Source organism: Mobula birostris, chromosome 5, assembly GCF_030028105.1.
Source record: "Mobula birostris isolate sMobBir1 chromosome 5, sMobBir1.hap1, whole genome shotgun sequence".
Taxonomy (NCBI): Eukaryota; Metazoa; Chordata; class Chondrichthyes; order Myliobatiformes; family Myliobatidae; genus Mobula; species Mobula birostris.
In genome coordinates this window covers 193,501,550-193,523,725 of record NC_092374.1, presented here as the reverse complement: position 1 = coordinate 193,523,725, position 22,176 = coordinate 193,501,550, and the positions used below count along the sequence as shown (strand labels likewise).

The 22,176-nt window shown below is 42.8% G+C and overlaps 1 long non-coding RNA gene across 1 annotated transcript; it reads right to left on the bottom strand.

Annotated features, from left to right (window-relative positions):
• Positions 1-1,725: 1,725 nt before the first annotated feature.
• LOC140198187 (uncharacterized) lies at positions 1,726-13,158 on the bottom strand. Its single transcript, XR_011886134.1, has 2 exons — positions 12,874-13,158; positions 1,726-4,738 (listed from the first exon to the last, which is right to left on the bottom strand). It is a non-coding gene; the product is annotated as an uncharacterized lncRNA (long non-coding RNA).
• Positions 13,159-22,176: the final 9,018 nt, after the last annotated feature.

Genomic DNA, 22,176 nt, shown 5'->3' with positions numbered 1-22,176 from the left:
AGGAGAGCCATTTTATTGAAGTGGAAGGACGCTAATTCACCTACGGTCTTTTATTGGCTCTCCTCTATTATGTCCTGTTTAAGTTTAGAGAAAATAAGTTGGACATTTGATACATCCTTTAAATTTGAGCAAATCTGGTGACCTTTTATACAATATTTTCATTTAATTTGATTACTTTTTCAATCTCCCCACCCCCCCCAAAGTTTTAGATTTGATCAGAAAGTCTCTTTTTTTTGGTTGTATCCTCAGGACTGCGAAGTCCTTTTTTTTTTTTTTAAAATATAGTGTAGTGGGTTTTTTTCCTTATTTAAAACTCAATGTTTTTTCTTTTCTCTTCACAAACTGATGAGAATTGCTGTTTTCATTTTTTATTATATATTTTATACTAGTTTAACAATATCTATGATTTTGACAATGTCTATCTTACTCTCGGTTTGTATTGTTACTGATATATACTTGACATAATTCTCTTGATTATATTTATACTTCTTTTAAATCAATAAAAGGATTAAGAAAGAACGAACAAAATCACTGGCAAGAATCAGAGAATGAACATCCCCCTTGGGACAGGGGATGTTACCTCTCCTAGGGCAACATTCTGTCCCAAAGCTAGTAATTTCATGCAGACTGCTGGCAGAACCCTGCAAGTCAGGCAGCATCTATGGAGGGAGTAAGTAGTTGAAGTTTCAGGTTGAGACCTTTCATCAGGATGCTAAATCCAGAAGGGTTGTTGGGCCAGAAACAGACTAAAAGATTTTGGAACATGTACATCACAACACATGAAAAGTATCATTTACATCAACGACCACAGTCCAAGTATGTGCTGGTGACAGCCCAGTTGTCACCACACTTACAGCACTGACCTTTCCATGTTTTTTCACTGCCACAGATGCTGCACAACTTGAATTCTTCAGCCTTTTGTGACCAACTCATTCTGCTCCCTGAAGTCTTCTACATCACTAGAGCTACAATTACTGTGCAACATTTAAACAGGGAATCAAGATGGTGTTGGGTAATAGTCTGGAACATCTGAGGATGGGGCCGAGTTATTGGCAAAGTCTGAAATGTAGATCACTGGCTCCAAACTGTACAGAACCACATTTGAGGGGAAAAAAAAGATGCAAATTCAGGCCAAGGCCCTTCAGGATTTTGGCCCAACATCTCAACCGTTTATTTCCCTACATGGATGCTGCCTTACCTTCTGAGTTTCTCCAGCATTTTATATATTGCTGAAGTATCAATCTGGAGTGGTGAATTTAAGGCCAGTAGACAGTAGAATTAGGTCTTTTAGCACATCGAGTTTGCTCTATCATTTCAACATAGGTGATTTCTTATCCCTCTCAACCCAGTTTTGCCTTCATCCTATAACCTTTGACACCCTTACTAATCAAGAACCTATCAACCTTGCCAGTGACTTCCCCTCCACAGTCATCTGTGGCAATGAATTCTATAATTCCAAGAAATTCTTCACCTGTTATAAGATGCCCTTTTATTCAAACACTCTGCCCTCTGGTCCTAGACGTCCTCATTTATAGGAAACATTCTCTCCACATCCACTATTTGGGAGTTTCAATATTCAATAGGTTTCAATAAGATTCTTCTCCCCCGCCCCCCAAACCCCCACTCCATTCTTCTAAACTCTGGCAAGTTCAGGCCCAAAGCCATGAAACACTCCTCACATGTAACCCTTTTATTCAGGTACAGGAAGGTTTAAAACAAAAACAATTTTTAAAATATGCAGTTTTATTATTTCAAAATGTAATTACCATCATTGTTCAATGAGATTACTTTCAAACAAAGCTTTAAAAGATTCTTCAATAGATTACAATCTATGCAAATAAACATTCAAGGAATGACATTGAATAAAAACTGCATTAATTGATATCCAAATATTAACTTATGAAAAATTCCATGGCTCATGTTACAAACAGGAACTTCAAACGGAAGTTGATTGGGAAAGATTGGAGGGTGTTTTAAAAGAGGAACTGTCTCTTGAACAACTTCAGAACTTTTAAACCCAATTGTGTCAGATCACGAGTGAGGTTGTCATTTTTGCCTTAGTGGTCTACACACTTGACCTCTGCCCCAAATCAGTCCTTGCCACGTCAACTCAATCAAAATATGATAAAAAAAAATAAATAGGTAGACAAACAGAACATTCAAATCAAGATCATTTCCAGAAATACTCAAACTCTCGGTTATATCAACCTCACTTGCACTTTCAGAGCATTACTGAAAAGTTAAAATCCATACTGAAAATCTTACATCCTGAAATGCAGAGTACGGAGGGAAGCACAGATTATTGTGATGGATACTAGGAACCACCCCGTTTCCAAGCAGAGACTTCAAGTTGGAATATGGCCTTGTTCTTCTTTATGCTTTGAGGTCCAACGGCACTCCTTTCCATTCCCTCAATAGCAGATCATTTCAGGACAAGACCATGTCAGCTCAAATCCACCCCTCTATTTTACCCCACTGAACTTCTCCCCATAACAGTAAACACCCCAGATTCCACCACTCAGGTGTTCCAGTATCTGCAGAATGTATCACGATTATGATCAACTTATCAGCTGCATGAATTTTTGGGAAGCCTAGAGATATAGGGAGAACAAACTCAACACTGACAGCACTGAATTAGAGGAGACCTTATTGAAACCTATCGAATATTGATAGCCTCGATAAGGTGGAAGTGGAGAGGATGTTTTCTATAGTAGACCAGAGGGCACAGCCTCAGAATAGAAGCATGTCCCTTTAGAATAGAGATTCTTTAACCAGAGGGTGGTGAATCTGTGGAATTAATTGTGGAGGCCAGGTGATTGGGTATATTTAAAGCAGAGGCTGATCGGCTCTTGAATAGCAAGGCCAAAGGTCACAGGGAGAATGAAAGATGAATGGGGCTGAGGGGGATAATAAATCAGCCATGATGGAATGATGAAGCATACTCAATCAACCGTATGGCCCAATTCGGCTCCTGACTTACAAACCTGGGTCTCTGCAGCCAAAGAAGCTCCTCTTTAGCTGCTCCAACGGATTGCAATTGGATTTGTAAACCATAATGAGCAGATTTGTGTGTGTGTGGGGGGGGAGAAAAGAGATGTGCATCAAGTATTTTCTCTTCATCCACTTCCTCCAGAGTTGAAAAGGTCAAGCAGCTAACTCACATCTCAAATTAGATACTAGCATTAGATCTGCAGATTACCCAATTCTCAGTTAAGCCATTACACAATGTATATCATGGAAACTTTCAAGAGCTGATCTCACTCAATATAGAATACAGGATCAAGCTCTTCCATCAGAATAATTAAACTATTTTAGAGGTTCCTGATCTGATTTTATGCCATGGGCCCTATTAACCAAGGGATCTATGAACGTTGAACTAGTTAAACACCTACTAAACCATTCTCTTCTACCTACACATGGTCCACATCCCTCCATTTTCTGCAGATTCAGGAACTCCAAGGTCATAAACAGCTACTGTACTTGCCTGCACTACCACCCCTGGCAGGACATTCCAGCCACTCGCCTCAAAACCAGTTCTGCACATCATTGACCTTGCCCCCTCACTTTAAATGCACCCCAGCAATTAACAGTCAGGGGAACGATACTGGCCATCCATGCCTCAATCAAACATCTACCAGGTCTTCCCTCAACCTCTTTCACTGCAGAGAAAACCCAAATCCATTCATCCTCTCAGAGAACATGTCTACGAACCCATGCAGCACCCTGGTAAACTACCTCTGCACCCTCAGTCTCTACATTCTTCCTATAATTGGTTGGCCATCTATGATACTAAACAAAGCCAATTTCATAACTTGAGTAACTTCCTGACTTGAGTTCAACGAGCAAGGAAAACATGTCACATCTATCTACATGCAGCCACTTTCAGCGATCTATGGACTTGAACACCAAGATCTCTTATAGAAAAAAGTTACAAACAAAAGCTTGCTCAAAAATAAAACCAGGACAAGATGCAAGGCAAACCAGAAGGTATGAGCATTAAAATACACTGCATCCTCTAACAAAATCCTTAAAACAGTATCAAATTAATACTCTAGATGGCAGCAAAATATCATCCGATTTTAGAATTACAATATGAATGTCTATTTCTTAGCTATCTTCAGTGTGATGCTGCTTTTTTATATTAAAAAATTGATCTGAGCACCCGCACCCCACTTGTAATCTTGTACTTGTAGCCAAGAGGCTGCTCTGGCTGGAACAAAATAACTCTTCTCTCCAACACCACCCCACCACCCCCCCCACCCCCACCCCAATTTTTGGCAAGTTGAAGTCAGCCAAATCTAAAGGCTTGCATTCTGTGGTGCTCAACCCAATTCCCCAGTCCTCAAAGTTCATAACTTCAGTCCCATGAGATGTTCCCACAGTTGAATTTCCGCTTCAAGTTGTGAGATCGATTTCCAAGTAAACAACTGGATGTTATACAGTTGCTCCTAAAGTTGAGCCCTCAAGTACTCAAATGGGCTGAATGGCCATTTGGACAGGTAATATTCACTTCGACTTTTTTCAGTGTCTTAAGCAAAGCTGAAGTGGAACAAGACATCCAGAGAGGCCAAGCAGGGAGGGAGAGTTCACTACCAGTTTCCACAGTCACTTCCTCCGGGACAACAAATAGATCATCTGGTTGGTCTGTTGTGAGGTGGACCTGCAGAGCAACAATGGAGAGCAGGAGAAACAGAAGTCTCTTTGCAACATCCTTCTTAGCAGGTACAGTCTTCCGAGGCTGGGGATCCAAAGAGAAAAGTTAATGGAAGGTTCATGGAAATAGTATACCACAAACAAGTCAACCAGTTACACTTCCATTTTAACCCAACCCACCCAGAGATTGCCAAGGGCCAATCAGCTGATGGCTTACCTTTACCCCTTCACTATTCATGACCCACACAAGATATAACATTATTAGTGTGCTCAAGAAACTGTCAGCCAAGGATTACAGCAATCTTTATCTCAGCAACAACCCCTCCCCTAACTGTTATTTAAAAACTCTAGCATTTACCTCTTTACTCCATTGTCCTTGATCAAATTTCTCAAAGTTAAAATTAAATTTCCAAAATACACAAGTTACCATATACTATATTGAGATTCATTTTCATACAAAATTTACAGGAAAATAAGATGTCATAGTAATTATGAAACTATATAAAAAGACTAACAACCAAAGTGCCTATTGTTTTCCTTTGTTCTAAGTGAATGCCTGCAAGGAAATTAATCTCAGTTGTAGTGGATTCCAGTTAATTTGGACAAATCAGGACCAGTATATTTTGAAGCAACACCCACACAAAATGCTGGTTGAGCTCTGCAGATCAGATAGCATCTATGGAAATGAATAAACAGTCGTTGCTTAAGTTTGAGACACTTCTTCAGGGCAGGAATGGAAAGGCAAAGGTGCCAGAATAAAAGTGGGAGTGGGAAGGAGGAGGACTAGACGTAAAGGAGAAAGGTGAAGCCAAGTGGATGGGAGAGGTAAAGGGCTGAAAAAGAAATCTCGTTGGAAGGGAGAGAAGACCATGGGAGAAAGGGAAGGAGTGGCACCAGGGGGCAGGCGAGAAGAGGGCAGGCGACCAGAGTGGGTAAGAGAAGAGGGAAGGGGGAATTATATACAAAAACTGGAGGGAGTAATCAATGTGCATGCTATCAGGTCGGACATGACCCAGACAGGATACAAGGTGTTGCTCTACATTGTGGCAAAAGAGGCCGTAGACTAACATATCAGAATGGGAATGAAGATAGGAATTAAAATGGCTGGCCACTGGGAAATTCCACTTTGGTGGATGGAGTGGAGTTGCTCACCAAGGCTGTGCCCCAATTTACGGCAGGTTTCACCTATGTAGAGGAAGCTGCATCAGGAGCACCAGATACAATAGATAACCATAACAGAATCAGAACTGAAGTGTTACCTCACCTGGAAGGACTGTTTGGGCCCTGAGTGGAGGCAAGTGGGCTGGTGTAGCATTTCTGTTTGCAGGGATAAATGCCAGGAGAGAGATTAGCGTGAAGGGATGAACAGACAAGGGGGATCATGGAGGGAACAATCCCTACACAGAGTGGGCAGTGAAGAGGTGAAGATGTGTTTGGTGGTTGGATCCCATTGAAGATGGCAGAAGTTGCAGAGAATGTTATTATTCATGGAGACCCATAAGATGGTAAATAAGGACAAGATGAAATCTATCCCTATTAAGGCAGTGGGAAGATGTGGTGAGCACAGATGACTGGGAAATGGAGGAGATGAGGGTAATGGCTGCATCAATGGTGGAAGAATGGAAATCCTGTTCTTTGGAGGAGGACATCTGATGTCCTAGAAAAGAAAGCTTCATCCTGGGCACAGATGCAGAGATGAAGGAACTGAGAAAAGGGAATAGCATTTTTACAGGAGAATTTACAGAGAGAGTGGCAAGATACATAATCAAGATAGCCATGGGAATCCGTAGGTTTACAAAATATTTCAGCAGTTTGTGTCCAGTCATGGAGACAAATCAAGAAGTTGGGGGGGTGGGGGGTGTGGGGGGTGGAAGAGAAGGTGTCAGAAATGGACCAAGTGCAGGGAGGAAGTTGGAGGCAAAGTTAATGGGCTCAGCACAGGCTCCAATGCAGTCATCAATGTAGCTTCCCAACTCTTTCTGTGCATCATCTGGGATAGTTGGGAAGCATTATCAGGGATGGCCTGGAATATGGGCTACACTACATAGCCATAAGACAGGTGTGCCCGGGGCTCATGTGTGTGCCCATGGCTACCCCTAGATTTTGAGTGGGGAGCCAAAGAAGAAATTGTGGGTGAGGACTATTTCTGCCAGACAGGGGAGGGTGGCTCATTTGAGCCCAATTAAGTGGCTGCCCCAATTAGCTGAAGTTTCATGGAAATTGTTAAGGTATATAAAAAAAGAAACTATTTGAGCAACAGATTATGTATTTAAATGAATATAGAATACAACCAAAAATACAGTATATTAGATTTAATTGGGAACTGATATCTGAGGAATTCAGTGAATCCTAGATATTTTCAATCTGTTTTAAAAAAAAAAAAAAAAAAAAAAAAAGTTGTCCCAAATAAGCAGTAATGATTTTCCCAGTTAACTGGAATCTACTTATATGGTGACATACATAAATAATTGACTTTGAAGTTTGAACTGTGCAAATCAAAGAATGCTGAGAGCACAAGACTGTAGGTTGCAGAATCAATTCCGGAATCTGATGGTCATAGGGTAATAATTGTTTCTGAACCTGGTGGAATGGACCAAAGGCAACTGTAACTCCTGCCCAACAGTAACAGTGAGAAGAGGGCTCTTCTCTTATTGCTATCATCCATGAGGTACAGGAGCCTGAAGACAAATTTTTGGAACAGGTTCTTCCCCTGTCAGTTTCTGAACAAACAATGAACACAAATACAACCTCTATTTTTTTGCACAGCTAATGTGTCTTAGTTTTTTTTTTGTATTGCTCTGTACCTCTGCCAAAAGAGAATTATTTCATGACACATGCTAGTCCTATTAAACCCAGTTCTGACTCTCCCTTAGCCTCATCCACCCCTCACTTCCTAGCTTCTCACCTGGGCTCAATAAATACCCAGGTTATATTCCTCCCCATTCTGCCATTTCTTATTCTGGCTTCTGCCCTCCCACTTTCCTTTCCAGTCCACATGAAGTGTCTCAGCCTGAAACTTAGACCACAAGACATAGGAGCAGAAATAGGCCATTTGTCCCATTGAGTCTGCTCCACCATTTGATGCCATTCTTTATCAGAGCCACACCACCCCCTCTGTCTACCTTCCTATCTGTCTGATACAACATGCAACTTTGGACATTCAGCTCCCAACTACAACCATTGTTCAGCCACGATTGAGTGATGACCACATCATATCTGGCAATTTGTAACAGAGCAACAAGATCATCCACCTTATTTCTTATACTTTTGTGCCTTGAGATACAACACCTTGAGTACCATATTTGTTAGCCTTTTTTTGATTTTGCATCCCTAATGTATGATACTCACCCTGTTGGCTACAACTATCTGCCATCATCTGCCTGCCCTTCCTGACAGTCTGACTGCAAAGCTTTTTAAGCACCCATCCTATCCTGAGTCCCTTAATTCTGGTTCCATACCCCCCTGCCAAATTAGGTGAAACCCTCCCCAACAGCTCGAACAAACCTGCCTGTGAGAATATTGGTCCCCCTCAGGTTCAAGTGCAACCCATCACTTTTGATGAAGTCATACCTTCCCCAGTAGAGATTGCAGTGGTCCAAGAACCTGAAGCCCTGCCCCCTACACCAGCTTCTCAGCCATACATTTACCTGCCAAATCATCCTGTCCTATCTTCACTAGGACGTCACACAGGTAGCAATCCAGAAATTACTATCCTTGAGGTCCTGCTCCTCAGCTTTCTGCCTCTCTCCAAATTCTCTTTGCAGGACCTCATTGCTTTTCCTTCCCATGTCATTGGTACCAATATGTACCAAAAACATATGGTTGCTCTCTTTCAAAACGCTTTTGGACGTCAGAGATGTCCCCGACCCTGGCATCTAGGAGGCAACATACCCTCTGGGTGTCCCATTCATGTTCACAGAATCTCCCGTCTATTCCTCTGACTATTGAGTCCTCTATCACTACCGGTCTCCTCTACACCTTCTGCATCGCAGACCCATGCTCACTGCCAGAAACCTGGTCTCTATGGTGATCCCCTGGGAGGTCAAGCCCCACAAAAATATCCAAAGTGGTTACATGTTCTTGAGGGAAAGGGCCACATGGGTTCTCTATGCTAAGTGCTTATTCACATTTCCATTTCTCCTGACGATCACCCAACTACCCACCTCCAGCAACTTCAGAGTGACTACTTCCCTGTGACTCTATTCGAACATCTCTCTCCTGTACAAGATGAAACTTCAACTGCTTTCCCTGCCCTACCTTCCATAGATGCTGCCTGACCCAAGCTCCTCCAGCATTTTGTATGTTGCTCATCTACCTCGAAGATGAAAATGACAACTGCCACAGCCTTCCACAAGATGCAACATTCAATCTGTTCTGATTGAGAAGCCATAAGAGGATGCAGCAACACACAAAATGCTGAAGGAACTCAACAGGCCAGGCAGCATCTATGGAAAAGAGTAAACAGTCGATGTTTGAGGCTGAGAACCTACAGCAGGACTGGAAAGGAAGGGGAGAAGTCCGAATCAGGTGAGGGGAGGAAGTAGTACAAGCTGGTATGTCATAGGTGAAATTAGGTGTATCTATGATCCACTTAGCCAAGTCAAATCATTGATATTAATAATGACCCAGCACCTTGAAAATAACCTGACCATTAACCAATCCACAAGCCAACAATGATATTTTTTGCAGGCATTCTATTTTTAACACCATCACGTAGCACTTTACCGAAAGTTAAAACCGACCATGCCCACTAACTGGCAGAACAAAGAGGAACCAATCTCAAAAATATTTGAGAAACACTTTCACAATCCATGCTAAAGGCAATTTCAACATGCCCTCTCAACCCTTTATATTAGACTTCAACATTTTGGTGCTACTGTACTATGTTAGGATAAACAGCCCACAATAGCCTTTTCCTTCAAGTTCTTGGAAGAACTTCAGAGTCCATGGAAGTAGGAACTTAGGAAATTGACTACTGTGAAATTACCATAAACAGTTTGTTGAACACTCCTCCTATCCTTCCCAGAATCTCTTGACCACTGGCCATGAGAGAGAAGGCACGTCAGTACGAGAATCAGAACTGTCAGGCTGGGCAACACCTTTCCCTTAGCTGTTAAACTTAGTAACACCTTACTGCCACCCAGCACACATATACCACGTCTGAATATTCTTTAGCCCCATCTTTTATTGCTGCTATTCCATGTATTTATACAACTGCTTGTTTTATGATAATCGTGCCAGTAACATTGCACTGTCTTTTGTAAACATGCACCATACACTTTATGTCAACCTGTCAACAGATCACGAAGTGTCTCGGCCCAAAATGTCAACTGTTTACTGTTTTTCCATAGATGCTGCCTGACCTGCTGAGTCCCTCCAGCACTTTTTGTGTGTGTTCCAGCTGGTTCAAGGGCATTTTAGTTAACATTGAAGTTAATCTTTTCTACACATTGACAGAAGTCAAATTTATTGTTATTTAAGTATGTTAATGTGTACTGTCAAATGAGACATTTCTCCAGAAAAGCAGTGTGAAGCACTGTAGTATACAAAACACACAACACAATAACTTATGAAAACAAGGATGAAATCTACAGATGGATAAATAAAGTGCATAATATATATTGCAAGGTACAGAACAGATTAACCAGCAACACTTCGAATACGATACAGCAGGGAGCACAGAAGTCTAATGGCCCAAGGGAAGAAAGAATTTCCTGCTCTGCCCACTCCTGTTTTTATGTATTGGAGTCTCCTGCCTGATGGGAGAAAATCCAGAGGATGCAGCACAACTGATAATATCCCCGATGGATGGTAGGGAGACCCCCCAAAATCCTCTCCGCTGTTCTCTCATTCCTTCGTAGGGCCTCCAATTCTGATGCTTGGCCACTCCCTTACCAGATGGATTTTCAGCTTCTCAGAACACTCTCAGTGGTGCTCCTGTAAAATCCAGTGAAGATAGGAGGGGTGGGGAGGCTTTCTCACCTCAATCTCCTCAGGAAGTGGAGATGCTGCTGTACCTTCTTTTTCAGGGAGGTGATATTGAGGGACCAGGTGAGGTAATTTGAGATGGGTACTCCCAGGAATTTGGAGTGCTTAAATTTAGTAGTCTCTAATTAAACTTACTTAGAGACTATTAAATTAATCCTGTATTTTAATTCATTTAATAAATTGCTCGATTTTCATTGTGCTAGGGTGTTGACGTGTGGCCAAGTGGTTAAGGCGTTGGTCTAGTGATCTGAAGGTCGCTAGTTCGAGCCTCAGCTGAGGCAGCATGTTGTGTCCTTGAGCAAGGCACTTAACCACACATTGCTCTGCGACGACACCGGTGCCAAGCTGTATCGGCCCTAGTGCCCTTCCCTTGGACAACATCAGTGGCGTGGAGAGGGGAGACTTGCATTCAACCTTCCATACAACCTTGCCCAGGCCTGCACCCTGGAAACCTTCCAAGGCGCATATCCATGGTCTCACGAGACTAACGGATGCCTATTATCATCATTGTGCTAGGCTTAATCTGAGCCCATTCAGATTAACAAATGTTTTTGGAGGAAGTCAACAGGTCAGGCAGCATCTGTGGTGGGGAATCTATACTAAACCTAACAAGTTAAAGCCCACCCATAATTCAAAAAGTACTGTCATGTGAAAGGTTTTAGGAAAAGCTCTGCAACTCATGATAACTGGCCAATGGAACAGTGCACCAAGGCACCCAGAGGATACATTCCTTTCAACAGCTTTGTAAAAAAAAAAATCAAAGCTTCAGCTTCAGTAAGTAATAAAATCACCACAAAAAAAAACGGATGACGTCCCAATGATGGGGCTCAGCCCAAAATATCAATTGTATATTTATTTTACTGGCTGACCTACTGAGTTCCTCCAGCATTTCACAAACACGAGACAATCTGCAGATGTTGGAATTCCAAGCAACACGCACACAATTCTGGACGAACTCTGCAGGCCAGGCAGCATCCATGGAAAAAAAAGCACAGTTGATGTTTCAGACCGAAACCCTTCAGCTGGACTGGAGAAAAAAAGCCAAGGAAAAGATCTGAAAGGTGGGGGGGGGGGGGGAGAGAGAAAGAGGAAAGAGAAACATCAGGCAATAGATGAAACTTGGAAGGCAAGGGATTTGAAGTAAATAGCTGGGAAGTTGATAGGCAACATAGATTTCTCAAACTTCCAGTAATGGCTTCATTTCCCATCCCTAGTCCCTCTCTCATATTATCTCCTTGCCTGCCCATCACCTCCCTCTGCTGATCCTCCCCCCTTCTTTCTTCCATGGCCTTCTGTCTCTTTTACCTGTCAATTTCCTAGCTCTTTACTTCATCCCCTCCCCTCCAGGTTTCACCCATCATCTGGTGGTTCTCTCTCCCCTCCCCCCACCTTTCAAATCTACTCCTCAGCTTTTTTTTCCTCTCCAGTCCTGCAAAGGGTCTCAGCCAAAAACATCAACTGTACTTCCCCGCCCCCCATAGATGCTACCTGGCCTGCTGAGTTCTTCCAGCATTTTGTGCGTTGCTTTGGATTTCCCGCATCTGCAGAAATTCTTGTGCTTATTAAACATTTATGGATGCTCGGCCATATGCCCTGCTACTTACTATACAGATTCTGTTTTTGCACTTTTTAAACAATCTATTTGATATATGTAATTGATTTTATTTATTCTTCTTCTCTGCTACATCGTGTATTGCATTGAACCGCTTCTGCTAAGTTAACAAATTTCACACCACATGCCAACGATATAAGCCTGATTCTGATTCTTAAACCTGATTCTGATTCTCAAGTGTTCCTCTTGCCCAGTTACTATCATTTCTGTTAATCACCCAAAGATCAGATACTCCTGCTGCTTACATGTACATACAGACCATGAATACGAGCTAATCTTATGTAGATACAGCCAGTTACTTGCACATTTTGTTTTAAAGATTGATTTTACAATCGTATAGATTATGTTTATATGCTGTATTAAATTTGAAGTAACCATTATTTCAGTGTCATGTACTAGAAAAATTATTTTCTATCTTTAAAATAGGTTTGAGCAAGTTAACATCCCCACACAAAACTAGCGATTAAATATCAGCTTTATTTGCCTTGTATACATTGAAACAGAGTGACAATAGCCGTTTTAAATCAATTTCAATTCAAACCACTTCAGGCGGGAATTAAACCCAAACCACTTTTTTTTCCCTCAACTTTATCCTGGTCTTAGTGCGGCGGGATATTTACCTGGTAAATTGGATAAAGGACTTTCAGTAACCGCCTCTTGTATCTGCGCCCATACCTGAGCTCCGGGATTCGGTCGAAAGTGAATACCTCGGGCTCAGTATGCCTCCGGGGGCCCAGGTCGCTAAGATGCTTGCTGCGACTGGGCAGCGGTACGCTGATGAGGGTGACCGACGAATACATCAGCGACCGATCGACCAGGTACGGCACCGCTAATAACTTTGCCTACTGAGAACAGCACCTTTTAAACGTACTAGCTTGATTGACAGCAGCGAAGGAGACGCCGATTGGCCAGTCCTTGGGTGTCCCGTGTCCTCTCAGAATTCCTCACGACTTACCGACACACGTACCATTCCCCCCGCCTCCTTTGCACAATCACCGGCCATTGTTCCAGCAAGGTAGGTTCGTCCCCCTAAACCCGAGTAAAATGCAGAATAATGCACACAAAAATGTTGGGGGAATTTGCTGGTTGGGCAGCATCTGTGGAGGGAGTGGACAGTTGGCGTTTCAGTCAGAAACCCGAAAAATACTGCCTGACCCGTTAGGTTCGTCCAACAGTCAGGGGTTTTCTCAAGATTAACAGCATCTCCCGATTCACCAAACTGCAAAGTAATGCTGTGGTGCTAGGGGTACACAGGGAGGAATACAGGCCATTCGGCCTATGCTGAATATTTTAACCCATTTAAATGGATCCCTCTTTATTCTATTCCCCCATCCCCACCCTTTATTATAATTGCTCATCTACACACCAGTGGCAAATTAACCTGTCGATCTTTGTGAGGTGAGACGGACACCACGCAGTCATAGGGAGAACTTGTAAACTGCACACAGAGCACTGGAGGTCAGGATCGAACCCTCGTCTTGCATTGTCTTACAGACACGAAAAAACAGCAACAAATTTCACCATATATTAGGTGGCCAATTTATTAGGTACACCTTTCCACCTCATTATTGCAATCCTCAAATCAGCCAATCAGTTGGCAGCAACACAATGCATAAAAACACGCCGAGGCATGGTGGCCGATGTGACTCCCTTCATGCTTCATTCTGGTAGGTGACTGTAATGCACCTTCCTGATATGGCCACTCGCACCTTAACACAAAAGAAGACGGCAAAAAGGTTCAGTTGTTCTTCAGACCAGATATCAGATCGGGGAAGAAACGTGATGGAACTGAATGATTATTAGTTTGAATGTCTCAGAAGCTGCTGATCGCCGGGGGATTTTCACACGCAATCGTCTCCAGACTTGACAGAGAATGGTGTGAAGAACAAAAATAGTCCAGTGAGTGGCAGTTCTGAGGGTGAAAACACCTTGTTAACGAGAAAGGTCAGAGGAGAAAGGCCAGATTGGTTCAAACTGACAGGAAGGTGAAGGTAACTCAAATACTCCTCATTACCACAATGGTGTGTAGAGAGGCATCTCTGAAGAGGTGCAGCAGCAGAGGCCACAGGCCTACACTCAGTGACCACTTAGTTACAAGAGGTACCTAATAAAGTGGCACTGTGATAATGATCTGATTCTGAATCCACCAGCTTGGTGTGGACTTGGTGAACTGAAGGGTCTGCTTCCATGCTATGAGTTAGTACCAGCATTGTGGGGCTGAATGGCCTGGGCAGCATCATGGGTCTGGAAAGGGACTACTAATGAAATTGTCTTGGAGGTGTTTTACGCTGCACTCTTCTACACTGCAGTTTTCACAGTTTGAATCAGATGTTTTGCCTCCCGGTGTAATTCCTTACCAGATTAATAGGGCAGTCTGTACCAGTTCCAAATTCCCAATTAAATCTTCTCAATCCTATTTATTTCCCTGTAATCTGTCCTCTTTCACACATTTCCATCAACTCCTCCCTGACTCACCTGCGCACTTGGCATTATCAGCAGCAGCCACGTCATCTACGGGCCCACAAGTTCTCTGGGATGAGGGAGGTCAGCGGGGAAGCCCATGCAGTCACAGCAAGAGCATGCAGACTCCACGTGGACAGCAGCAGAGGTAGTGATTGATCCATGCTGGTGGCAGCTCTCCTACCTGCAACAGTTTGCTGCCTCAGGGCAACACTTCTGTTATGGGGGATACAGCAATCCAATCTGTAATCAAAATTCCTTCTCCAGAAGAGTTCACTGCTAATATGATACAGTATGGTTAATAAAAACAGTGGCGGGGGGGGGGGGCGGTGAGGTGTATATCCAAGAAACAGAATCTTGATTTCAAACATTAAAAACCAGAGAAAATCTGCAGACGCTGGAAATCCGAGAAATCCTGCCCTGCCGAAGGGTTTCGGCCCAGAACATTGCCTGTTATTTTTCCATAGCAGCTGCCTGGCCTGCTGAGTTCCTCCAGCATTTTGTGCATGTTGCTTGAAATATTAGATATTCTTTACTAATCCTGTGCAAAGCTTTGGTCTTGCCAACAATATTTGTAGTAAGTATCCAGAGTAACTAGAATCAGAATCGGGTTTATTATAAAACCATAAGACAGAGGAGCAGAATTAGAATTGGGTCTGGTCGAATGATGAAAATCATTAATGATTTATTACCCCTCTGCCTTCTCCCCATAGACTTTGATGCCTTACTAATCAGGAAGCTACCAACCTCTGCTTTAAATATACTCAATGATTTGGCATTATTACTGCCATATGTTGTGAAAATTGTTGTTTTACAGACATAAAAATTACGAAGGTTACCAGTACTTGTTGCCTGGATTGGAGAGCATGACTTATGAAAACAGGTTGAGTGAACTCAGCCTTTTCTCCTTGGAGCGACGGAGGATGAGAGGTGACCTGATAGAGGTGTATAAGATGATGAGAGGCATTGATCATGTGGATAGTCAGAGGCTTTTTTCCCAGGGCTGAAATGGCTAGCACAAGAAGGCACAATTTTAAGATGCTTGGAAGTAGGTACAGTAGGTAAGTTTTTTTACACAGAGAGTGGTGAGTGCATGGAATGCGCTGACGGCGACGGTGATGGAGCTGGATACGATAGGGTCTTTTAAGGGACTCCTGGATAGCTACATGGAGCTCAGAAAAAGAGGGCTATGGGTAACTCTAGCTAATAAAGGGCAAAAGGTTAGGGGTAACACGAGGGGGAACTTCTTTACTCAGAGAATGGTGGCTGTGTGGAACCAGCTTCCAGCAGAAGTGGTTGAAGCAGGTTCGATGTTGTTGTTTAAAGTTAAATTGGATAGATATATGGACAGGAAGGGAATGGAGGGTTATGGACTGAGTGCAGGTCGGTGGGACTAGGTGAGAGTAAGAGTTCAGCACGGACTAGAAGGGCCGAGATGGCCTGTTTCCGTGCTGTAATTGTTATATGGTTAATTTCTAAGGTAAGGACATGTTCAGCATTGCTTTGTGGGCTGAAGGGCCTGTATTGTGCTGTAGGTTTTCTGTGTTTCTAATATACATAAATAGTGCAAAAGACGAATAGTGATGTAGTGTTAATGGGCTTATTGTCCACTCAGAAATCTGATAGCACAGGGGAAGATGCTGTTCCTAAAACACTGAGAGTGGGCCTTCAGGAAAGAGGACCGGGTCGAGACAACAGAGACTTATGGAGAAGAGGAGTTCGGTGGGTAATAAAATGGTCGAGTTGACAGTGCTAGCCAGGAGTCAGAGAACATTTCAGGAGAGCAGTGTTATGTGTTTTACTGAAACGGGACTGCACGAGGACATACCCGATCAAAACTTTTCCATGGAGAGCTTCCAGACCGTTCGGGCTGACCGGAAGTGCACTGAGAGCGGTAAGCGTAAAGGAGTTGGGGGCCTGCTGTTCTGGTTAAAAACGGATGTTGCCATCCTGGTCATATTACGATCGAGGAACGTGTTTGTAGACCGGATATTGAACTTTTTGCTGTTGGACTCCGGCCATATTCCACCGAGATACAACACTGGGCGTCACAGGAGGTTGTTCCTGCCTGTGGCTATCGAACTTTGCAGCTCCTCCCGTGGAGGGTCAGACACCCTGAGCCAATAGGCTGGTCCTGGACTTATTTCCATCTGGCATAGTTTGCATATTGTTGTTTGATTATTTGTGGTTTTGTATTGCTATATTTATGCTCTGTTCTTGGTTGGTGCAGCTGTAACGAAACCCAATTTCCCTCGGGATCAATAAAGTATGTCTGTCTATCTATCTTCAGACTCCTATACCTAATACCCAATTGTAGAAATGAGGAGAAAGCAAGCCCCTTCCAAGAAAATACCTATTAGTATGGTTTATTAATGTCACATGATCCAGTAGAAATTGTGTTTTGCATGTCCTTTATATAGATTAAATCATTACACCGTGCATTGGGCTTAAAAAAAAGGTAAAACAATGTAGAATGAAGAAAGGTACCGAAAGAGTGAAGTGTAGGTAAGCCATAAAGTGCAAGCTCAGAAGGAGGTAGACTGAAGCCAAATCCATCTGATTGTACCAGAGGTTTGTAAAAGAGTCTGATAATAGAAGCTGTCCTTGAACCCAGTGGTACAAGTTTTCAGGCTTTTGTATCTTCTGCCCGATGGGAGAGGAGAAAAGAGGGAATGTCCGAGTTGGGTGGGTCTTTGATTACGTTGGATATTATGCTGAATATCAATGACTTAGATGATAGAATAGATGGTTTTGTTGTCAAGTTTGCAGATGACGTGAAAATTGGTGGAGGGGCAGGTATAGTGTTGAGAAAACAGGTAGGTTGCAGAAGAATTTACACAGATTAGGAGAATGGGCAAGAAAGTGGCAAATGAAATACAATGTTGGAAAATGCATGGTCATGCACTTTGATAGTAGAAATAAATATGCAGACTATTTTCTAAATGGGGAGGAAATCTGGGATGTGAAGGAACTTGGGAGTCCTCGCGCAGAAAACCCTAAAGGTTGAATTGCAGGTTGAGTCGGTGGTGAGGAAGGCAAATGCCATGTTAGGATTCATTTCAAGAGGTCTAGAATACAAGAGCAGGGATGTGATGCTGAGGCTTTATAAGGCAGTAGTGAGGCCTCACCTTGAGTATTGTGAACCTTGGGCTCCTCATCTAAGAAAAGATGTGCTGGCATTGGAGAGGGTTCAGAGGCAGACAAGGATAATTCTGGGAATGAAAGGGTTATCATACGAGGAACATCTGACGGCTCTATGTCTGTACTCGCTGGAACTTAGAAGGATGACAGGGGAATCTGATTGAAACCTGTTGAATGTTAAAAAAGCCTAGGCAGAGTGGATATGGAAAGCATATTTCCCATAGTGAGAGAGTCTAGGACAAGGGGGCACAGCCTCAGGAAAGAGCAGTGTCCATTTAAAACAGATGCAGAGAAATTTCTTCAGCCAGAGGGTGGTGAATTTGTGGAATTTGTTACCGCAGGCAGCTGCAGTGGCCGGGTCACCGGGTGTATTTAAGGTTGTTGATTGGATGCGGCATCAAAGTTATGGGGAAGAAGCATGGGGAATGGTCTTGAAGAGGGGAAGAAAAGAATCAGCCATGATTAAATGGCAGAGCAAACTTTATGGGCCAAATAGCTTAATTTTGCTCCTGTCTTATGGTCTTAATGAGGCAGTGAGAAATATAGACAGAGTCCTTGGAGAGGAGGCTAGTTCCTGTGATGTGCTGAGCTGTGTCCACGACACTCTACAGCTTCTTGCAGTCATGTGCAGAGCAGTTCTCATACAAAGCTATTATGGATGTATTCTATGGATGTAAATTGGTAAGAGTCGATGGAGACATTCTAAATTTCTCTAGCTCCCTGAGGAAGTATAGGTGTTGACTGTGACATCAACAGGGTTGGATCAGGACTGTCTCAACAAGGACAAGTAATTAGTGACGTGCAGACCTAGGAACTTGAAGCTCTCAGTCATCTCAATGTCAACCTCACAGATGTAGACAAGAGCATGTGCACAGCTTTGTCAGGCAATTGAGCACCTCTTTTGTTGACATTGAGGGGAAGGGCGTTGCCATGACAATATGTCACTATCACCTCCCTGTCCTCTGACTCAACATTATTTGAGATGCAGCCCACTACAGTGATATCATCAGCAAACCTGCAGATAAAGTTTGTGCAGGATCTGACCGCAGAGTCCTGTGCGTACAGATGCTGAGCTGATGACACAACGTTGTGGAAAACCAGTGCTTAGAAAAGTTGTGGCAGAGGCTTTGCTGCTTATTGTTACTGATAGCATTATGCTGGTCAGAAATCCGAGATGCAGAGGGAGGCATTAACTCCCAGGATACCGAGTTTGGTGAATAATGTTGAAGGTAAAACGGGCTTTCCAAGGGAATCATCTATCAGAGTAGTGTGTGAAATTGTTATTTTTCAAGCAGTTTAATCTTTCCTATGCCTGCTTTTATTTTTATATAAACATCTACACTCAGTAGCCACTTCGTTAGGATCTCTTCTACCTAATAAAGTGGCCACTGGGTCTATTTTGCAGTGTTCTGCTGTAGCCCATCCACTGCAAGATTCAGCATGATGTGCCATCAAAGATGTTTTTCTGCACACTACTATTGTAACAAGTGATCATTTGAGTTGCAGTCAGCTTCCTGTCCGCTTTTCTGCACACCACTACTGTAACAAGCGATCATTTGAGTTACTAATGCCTTCCAGTCTAGCCATTCTCCTCTGATCATTCTCGTTGATAAAGTGTGTTTCCACACAGAACTGCCGCTCGCTGGATGTATTTTGCTTCTGGCACCATTCCCTGTAAACTCTAGGGGCTGTTCTGTGTGAGAATCGCAGGCGATCAGCATTTCCTAAGACCATCAAACCACCCTGTCTGGCAAAAACAATCATTCCACAAAGTCACTGAGGTCACATTTCTTCCTCGTTCTGATGTTTCTCCTGAACAGTAACTGAACTTTTGGCCATGGCTGCATATTTTTATGTATTGAGTTGCTGCCATAAGATTGACTGATCAGATATTTTCATTAACAAGCAGGTGTACAAGTGTATCTAATAAAATAGCCACTGAGCATGTAAGTGGATTTTCCAGTAATAGTGCTTCTTTATCTTTCTAGAAGCCTCTTAGTTTTTCCTGTAGCAGGTGTCACGCCTCTTGAATCTGGCCATTTTATAGTTTAATTGTTATCACTAGAAAGTTATTATCTTTTTAGTCTGAGCTAGTTTTTGTGTAAGGCAATCACAACATTTTTGTTGTGAGTGGTACAGAGTGATGTATATGTAAATGATAATAAACTTACTTTAAACTTTTTCATTCAGTTTCTTTTCCTGAAATATATTTAACTCAGCCTCTTGAGATGTTCATCACACTCAAGATTTTTGAAACAGCTTCTTTAGCAACAGCACGGTAGCATAGTGGTTACCACAACACGTTACAGTACCAGCACGCTGGGTTCACTTCCCACTGCTGCCTGTAAGGAGTCTGTATATTCTTCCCGTGACAGTGCGGGTTTCCTCTGGGTGATCTGGTTTCCCCCCACAGTCTAAAGAGATGCTGGTTGGTAGGTTAATTAGTCATTGTAAATAGTCCTGTGATTAGGTGAGGATTAAATTGGGGGATTGCTGGGCAACGTGGCTCAGAGGGCTGGAAGGACCTATTCCATGGTATATCTCAATAAATAAATAAATTCCCCTCTGCCATCAAATTTCTGAATGGACAATGAGCCTACATGCACTAATTACACCACTATTGTCTCTTTTTTTTGCTCTATTGTATTTATAATATTGTGTATATATAGTAATTTATAGTTTTTTTTATATTGTATTGCATTGAAAATGGATCTGGTGTTTTCCCAGTGTACACGACGAATAATCTTTTCTTGGGCTTCCAGCTGGGTACAGGTATCTATTTCAGCCAATGTTTCGATGACAAACTCTGCCATTTTCAGGGATGATGCTGGGGCATGTTTAGTCTGGTGGTATTTATGCCTCCATCATCCGTCCCTCCTGATTGGTTAGTCCTCATCCAATCAGGTTTCCGCTGTCCTACCTTGTTTACCGTTGAGTTCCAGTTCTTGGAGCGAGACATTTGTTTTTGTTAAAATTCCTTTTCTCTAGTTTTATTTCAATGGCTCCCTGCACCGGGCGGTCCCAAAGGCCATTGGCGTGACACAGTAGCTTTGTTTTGCATTGCATTGCATTGAACTACTGCTGCAAAACAACAAATTTCGCGGCATATGCCTGTGATATTAAACCTGATCCTGATTTTGAGCTCTTATTCTGATTGTTCACTTGGAGTATGGCAAGCAGCTATAATCTCAAAATTATATAAAAAAAGGATGTGGAGACACTGAGTATGGTTGGACATAAATTTCCCAAAGTATATTGCACTTATTATTTTGAGATGCGGTTTTGTCACCACTTTTGTCCTAAGAACTGAATACATTCTTTTGTAATGTGTCAATGCCACTCCTTTTCCCTTCTGAAACAGTGAACTGTGCAGTATTTGAGAGGAAGATGCACAGGATCCAGACTCTTTGGCTTCAGTGGCGACAAGAGCCAAGATAGAGGTCCTTCCCAAGGAGCTTTCCAGTGGCTGTCCCAACCAGCTATACGTTCCTCCTAATATATGTTCTCATACCCAAGAATGTGCCCATCAACAGTATTCGCTCACCAATACAAAACCACAAGACACTGAAACAGAATTAGGCAATTCAGCCCGTCGAGTCTTCTCCTCATGGCTGATCCCACATCCAACTAAACCCTACACACCTGCCTTTTCACCATACCCTTTGATGCTCTGACCAATCAGGAAATGACCAACTTCCACCCTAAATATACCCACAGACTTGGACTCCACCACGGTCTGTGGGAGAGTATTCCACTGATGCACTAATCTTTGGCTTAAAAAAACCCCGCTTACCTCTGTTCTAAAAGATCACCCCTCAGTTTTGAGTTTCTGCCCTCTAGTTCTGGATAACTCCACCAAAGGAAACATCCTCTCTGCATCTACCCTATCTAATCCTTTCAACTTTCGGTAGGCTTCAATGAGATCCCCCTGCATTCTTCTAATTTCCATTGAGTGCAGGCCCAAAGCTGCCAAACACTCTTCATATGTTAACCCAGAATCATCCTCATGAACCTCCTCTGGACTGTCTCCAATGATAACACATTCTTTTTTAAGATATGGGGCCCAAAACTGTTGCCAGTACTCAGTGTGGCCTGACTAGTGTCTTCTAAAGCCTCGGCATTATTTCCTTGCTTTTATATTCTATTCCCCTCGAAATAAATGCCAACATTATACATTTGTCTTCTTTACCATAGACTCAACCTGTAAATTAACCTTCTGAGAGTCTTGTACAAGGACTCCCAACTCCGTCTGCACCCCTGATGTTTGAACCTTCTCCCTATTTAGATAATAGTCCACACTTTTGTTCCTTTTACCAAAATCA